At 46.4% G+C, this 6,781-nt stretch overlaps 1 pseudogene; it reads left to right on the top strand.

Moving 5' to 3' along the window:
* Positions 1–385: 385 nt before the first annotated feature.
* On the top strand, positions 386–1,240 carry LOC105005096 (annotated as a pseudogene).
* Positions 1,241–6,781: the final 5,541 nt, after the last annotated feature.

The raw sequence follows: 6,781 nt of genomic DNA, 5'->3' as shown, positions 1-6,781 counted from the left end.
ACTATCTCCTGGGATTTGCTCAGACTCATGTCCACTGAGTCGGTGATGGCATCCAACCATCTCATCCTCTATGTCCCCCTTCTCTTTTAGCCTTCAATCTTTCCCAGCATCAAGGTTTTTTCAAATGAATACACTCTTCAAATCAGGTGGCCAAAGTATTGGAGCTTCAGCTTCAGCACCAGTACTTCCAATGAATATTCAGGGTTGATTTCCTTTTGAATTGACTGATTTGATCTCCTTGCTGTCCAAGGGACTCTCAACAGTCTTCTCTGTCTTCTAGCCTGGAGTTCCATTCACCGCCTCCACCTTCCGACCTGCACCGGTTGTGGGCGAGACGATCGCTGCGTTCCATTGTCTCTCGGCCCTTGTGGCACCTGAGCCTGCAATGTTGGGTCCCAACGGGGACCTGGGCACGCCGGTGTAGGCAGGTGCTAGAGGTGAGGAAGACGGCTTTGGGGAAGCAGAATACGCTGCCATCAACTCCATGTTCAGTTCAGTTCAGTCACTCAGTCGTGTCTGACTCTGCAACCCCATGAATTTCAGCACGCCAGGCCTCCCTGTCCATCACAAACTCCCGGAGTTCACTCAAACTCATGTCCATCAAGTTGGTGATGCCATCCAGCCATCTCATCCTCTGTCGTCCCCTTCTCCTCCTGCCCCCAATCCCTCCCAGCATCAGAGTCTTTTCCAATGAGTCAACTCTTCGCATGAGGTGGCCAAAGTACTGGAGTTGCAGCTTTAGCATCATTCCTTCTAAAGAACACCTAGGACTGATCTCCTTTAGAATGGACTGCTTGGATCTCCTTGCAGTCCAAGGGACTCTCAAGAGTCTTCTCCAACACCACAGTTTAAAAGCATCAATTCTTCAGCACTCAGCTTTCTTCACAATCCAACTCTCACATCCATACATGACCACAGGAAAAACCATAGCCTTGACTAGACGGACCTTTGTTGGCAAAGTAACGTCTCTGCTTTTGAATATGCTGTCTAGGTTGGTCATAACTTTCCTTCCAAGGAGTAAGTGTCTTTTAATTTCATGGCTGCAGTCACCATCTTCAGTGATTTTGGATCCCCAAAAATTGACTCCATGTTGGACCAGATCAACTCCTGGCTGAACCACCTGGAGGAGAAGAATGACCACCTCCATGCCAGCCTCCAGGAACTGCTTGAATCCAACTGGCAGATGTGCCTTGAGTTCCAGCAGCAGCTTGGAGAGACTCCCAACGATGCCAGCCCCTAGGCTCTGGGAACCCCCAGCCAGGCCCCAACCCTGACTTGCTGGGCCAGGCTCTGGCCTGAACACTCACCACCTGGCTTAGATACCTTCTCAAGGGCTGGCCGACAGATCTCCTGGGGGGTCTGCCTGCCTACGCCACCTTTCTGGTACTTCCCTTGGTGTGCCTGGGCCAGCCCCCACCTCCCAGCATCCCCTCCTGGAGCCACGTGTGGGCCAGCGGCTCATCTACCATGCCTGCCTGCCCAACTCCTAGACTCTCCTCACTCTGCCCAGGCCTTGAGTGTCCACATTAAATGGGTCTCCAACACACACACACACACAGAAAAAAGGGTCTTCTCCAACACCATAGTTCTAAAGCCTCAATTCTTGGGCACTCAGCTTTCTTTATGGTCCAACTCTCACATCCATACATGACTACTGGAAAAACCCATAGCTTTGACTATACAGACCTTTGTTGGCAAAGTGATGTCTCTACTTTTTACACTGTCTAGGTTTGTCATAGCTTTTCTTCCAAGGAGCACGTGTCTTCTAATTTCATGGCTGTAGTCATCGTCCACAGTGATTTTTGAAGGATACATACACTGAGAGTCAGATCTGGTGTTGTTGCACAGGGAGGTGGGTGGATATGGGGCAGACCTGGTGGGATCAAGATGGGGGGAACAGGAGGGCTGGAAAAGGGGCACTGTCAAAGGTGGGTGCAGAAATTCTGGTCAGGAGTACTCAGCATGGTGTCCCCACACCATGTGACTAAGAGGATTTCTGTAGGGAGGGTGAATTGCAAGGCTAGGTCCAGGTGGTGGGCAGCATGGGACAGCAGCCTAAAAAGTATGCACTTTGACACTGTAGGTGTAAGGAAGCCAGTGGAAGCAAACCCTTTCTGTTGCCTGGAGCTCGCGTCTCTGTGATGGCTCATGAGGGCCTCCCAGGAAGGTCACAAGTTTTGTCCAGTCCATTCTCTAGGCCCTGGAGTGCTAGTAGACCACCCTGCTGTCAAAGCAGAGGGTCCTGTGGGCGTGGGTGAGAAGGAAGCCCACCTGGGGTGGGGAGATGTTGGGTGGATAGATTTACTAATCAGCTTTCGAAGTGAAGGAAAGGCCGAGAGTTTTTTAGAGGCCTCTTTTAAAATTCATATTTACTTTGCCTGTTAGTAGGTTCAAGGCTTTAAAAGTTAAGCAGATGAAGTCAGTTCTGCCTCTCCCATCCAGATGTCTCTGTAGGCTTTCTGGCTCTTGCCTTTTAAGAAAACACACACACACACAGCTTGCAGGTGACTGTGGGGGCGTGCCTGGCTCAGGCTGAGTCCTGCAACATCCCACCCAAGGTAGAAGTAAGATTGGGACAGTAGTTAATCATTTAATGAACCCAGAATCCTGACCCCAGTGTTCCATGCCAGAGGGTTCAGGCCAACAAATGTCCCCCAAAGTGGGACGTTTCATTAATGTCAGCATTACTGTTGCTGTCACAGGGAGGATAACCCAGCATCAAAACGTGCTATTGACCAATGTAGTACACCTTTATTTGTTCTCTTCTTTCTGGTGTATTTCCTAAATGCACAAGTAAAATGGGTATTTGTAAGTTCTGGGGACTGCATATTGAAACTGTTATCACCATGCAGGCCACTATAACAAACAATACTGATTATAGAGCAGGGATATATTTTGTAATTATAATGCTCTTCAAACTTCTCTGATTGACACACAATGTATTTAAACAGGATGATCAAAAATTACTTTCACAGCGCAGGCCTTGTCTTCCTCTCGGAAGCACAAAAGCTCTCTTCAGTAGGTAACAGCCACCCGGCTGCCTTTGAGCAGCTGTGTCGAGGTGGGATTCAGTTTCTTTGGAGGTGGGGTGGGGCGGGGGAGACACCCCAGCTTTTAAATCAAAGACAATTCAGTTTAGAGAAAGATGTACCTTGTGGAAATAAATAGGAGGAGGCACAGTGTACTGTCAGCTGGCCGTTTTAAATCAATAATGCAGGCAGTCCATCTTGCATGCCCATTCAGCTCCCCACTCATCCTGCATGAGGGGGGAGGGGCACCTGCCTTCCAGTGGGTCCTGGAATAGAAGCCCTTGTGGGGAGATGGCCAGGAGTGCAAGTGGATCCTGCTCTGCCCTTCAAGGCCTCTCCAGAGCTGGCCTGGCAGTGTGCCTGGCAGAGGTCTGAGGATGTTAATATCTGGTACTTCCAGATCACATCAATCTGCACCCATTATTTCGCCAAGCAGGGACACCTGGATGGGAGGCTCTATTTTCTTTCAGTGGTCCCTGGCTTATAAAACAAAACCAGCAAAGAGCACGCAATTCCTTTGAATCTTCTTCTGGTGTGCCTAATAGGGGTTTCTCAGACTGCCAGGTACTGTGGGAAGACTCTGGGATTTAAAAATAAAAATAAAAAAGCAAGCAAGCACGGCAGCATTTTTTAATCATCTTCTTTGTTTACAAAGTGGTGACATTCAGTCTTGAATCAAAGAGAACAGTTTCCAGGTAGAAAAGTCTTGTGTTTGTTTTTTGTCAGCTACAAGCGTGTCTCTCCTCCAAACTTTGCACAAAATCAGCTTACCTTGATTTAAGCAACAAAGGAAGGGCTGGGGGTTGGAAGGGTGGGAAGGGGGGAAGCTTTTAAAAGATTATCCTTTTGGAGTTTTGATAGATTAAGAGAGTGATCAAACTAGGCAGCATCTTAATAATAGGGCCATGTGAAGTTTGGCTAGATAATGGAAGCTCTTTTGTCAATTTCCTGTAACCTGTACTTGACAGGGCTCAGGAAATGGCACGACTGGCCCACCTTTGATACCTAGAAGGGGCTTAATGAGATTTAAAGTTGCAGCACCATGACTGGAGTTTCCCACATTAGGTATAAGTTACACACAAAGTCCTTCTATGCACCAGTTCTTAGCTAGCTTTGTCGCCTGTCTGCAGAATTCAGAATGTGTTTTCTCTATAGAAGTAACAGCTGAAAGTGGGCAGCTGAATTTCCGAACAGAAATTGTTTTTCTAAGAAGATTTTTTTTTTTTTGGTTCCATTCAGGACTGTGTCTCTGAAATATTATCTATCATAAAAAAAACATGACATGAATTTACTATGGCAGTCAGCTGCAATTTTTAAATACACTCGTTAGGTCAGTGCGTAACGTCTTCCCTTCCCAAAGAGACAGGGAAGAAGAGAGGGAACATCAGACTGCTATTTCTTGGGGGTGGATAGGGAGGGGCATGGGCTAGGCCATGCCAGAACGTGTGAGCTCAGATGGGGCCCAAACATTTCTGATGGAATATTTGAGCTGGAAATATTCAGTGTGAAAGATCCTGCCTCAAGGAGTTCTCCGTCAGCCAGAAAGGCTCTGGGAGTCATGAGTAGTTGATGTGTGCATGTAATATGGGTTTGAGGATGCAGCTGTTTGGGCAGCTTGTGGGGGTTACAGAGTCAGTCTTGTTAACCTTTTATGACCTTAAGGGGACTCTTCAGGGGACTGTCACAGAAGCAGAAAGTTCTGTCTGGCGTAGTAGTGATTCTGGTGAGTCTCTGATGGAATAGAAGAGACCTCAGTTAGAGTGGGTGAGAAATGCTCTTAGAATCCTGTTCATTTTGGTGCCTGTCTCCTGTGGGCATTCAGCCTGGCTGCCTGGAGGCAGGAAGCTCCTCTACTGGCTAGGAGGCTGGAGATCCTACACCATACCACCTGCTGAGCACAGACCTCCCTTCCTGGGGCTTGGCTATTCTGTACTCTCTGTCACTTCCAAGTAAAAGCTGCTGTTGTTGGTCTTCTTTAGCACTTTGGTTATCTGCACACTTGTAGCAGTGGCCCCTGCTCTTCCCCAGTGGGGTGACCACGGTACTATGCCTGTATGTTGTCTAAAAACAGAATCAGACCATGACTGCTGCCTCCAGCTTTTGGATTGAATGCCAAAATGTTCATGTTCTCCAAAGAATCAAGGCCTAATAAGCATCTTAGGATCCAAATCCATAACCATGTTGATTGATATTTAAAGGGGTAAAGCTCCCAGGAATATTTAAAACTGATCTTCAAGATACACAGTATCTTGGTTTTGAATTGTCCATAGACGCACTTAAGGAATCAATGAAAATAAGTGGGATGGATAGGTCTTGTTAGAGTCCAGATTTTTCTGTTTTACCTCATCCAGCCTTATAAGAATGGATTCTGTTTCTTTATTTTCCATCTGATGCTCATGATTTATAAATATCAGGTCTCCCTTTGCCACCACTGGACTGGCATCAGCCAGCCTTTCTCTCTGGGTTTTTCTTCTGTGGTTTTCAATACCACTTGGGAGAAATCAAATACAAACTTACCTATTTTACGATAAGCTGGAAAACTTGTGTGTGTGTGTTTGTGGACATCTGTTTAAAATATATGCAAATAGAAGCCACTGAAACTTTCACACATAACTCCTAAAAATGTGTGAAGAGCCAGGTAAGGGTGGAGGTTCCATGCCCAGGCACCCTGGATAGACCTGGCCAATGTGGCCACGGGCCAGTGGCTGCTGGCTACACCAGCTGTGATGAAGACCATACACAAGCATACACAAGAGCTTGGTGGCAACCCGACCTCCGCCCAAGCACCAGTGCCTGCATGTAGTAGCTTTGTGATTTTGAAAAATCACTTAGCCCTTCTGAATGATGCTTTTAGCTGTGAAATTGAGATAAGACCTACCTCATGAGGTTGCTCTAAGCTTTCCATTTTTGGGACTACAAACCACATTAAGAAATGCAATTTCCATCATAACCGGGCAAACATAAATACATACATGCATGTAAGTTGCAACCAAAGAGAAAAAGAGAGATGGAGAATCTCATGGATGCTTTAATGACTGGATATGAAAGTTAGTTTCGCCAACCACAGCCACTAAGCTCAGGCTGCAAGGAAGTCTGGGACATGCAGTCTTCTGTGTGTGCAGAAGAAGGAAACTGAGGAGACCAAGTGAATGATACAAGCCACAAAAGGTAGTAGTTAGGCAGGACAGGTCTTTGACACACTGAGGCTTAGCAAGCATGTAATTAGGATGTAGGACTGGTCTGATTTGGGGGTAATGTTGCCCCTCCTCAAAGGAACCGCCTGAATTAATGACTTCAGGGGGCTCTTTGTGTTCTTCTTTATGTCATCCTGATGATTCTAAAGTTTCACAGACTCACCTGTGGCTATAGATATAGTTTTCTGCAGCTGGTGTGAATTTACATGTTGGTTGATCTTAGCGCTCAAAGATGGTATTCTAATAAGACAATGGAATATGACTAAAAATTCTGTTTCAAGTTGGTGAGCCCAGGCTGTGCATATCACAACTGATAATTATAGTGAACATTTATATTGAGTGCTTACTGTATGCCAGGCATTGAGCTAAGCAGTTCACAAGGTTTATCTCAATTCATCCTCATCATAACCTTATTAGGCAGAATCATACACATCCTAGGCCCTTTTGAGATCTTCTATTCTGCTTCCTAGAGGAAGCAGATGGAAAAACAGCTTAAGTTCAGAGAGGTTAAGTGGTTTTCCCAGGGTTGCCAGCAAATTAGTGCTTATGCTAGGATCA

Source organism: Bison bison, unplaced genomic scaffold, assembly GCF_000754665.1.
Source record: "Bison bison bison isolate TAMUID 2011002044 unplaced genomic scaffold, Bison_UMD1.0 scf7180017864486, whole genome shotgun sequence".
NCBI lineage: Eukaryota > Metazoa > Chordata > Mammalia > Artiodactyla > Bovidae > Bison > Bison bison.
Note: the sequence above shows the minus strand (reverse complement) of the source record. Positions and strands in the feature narration are given on the sequence as shown.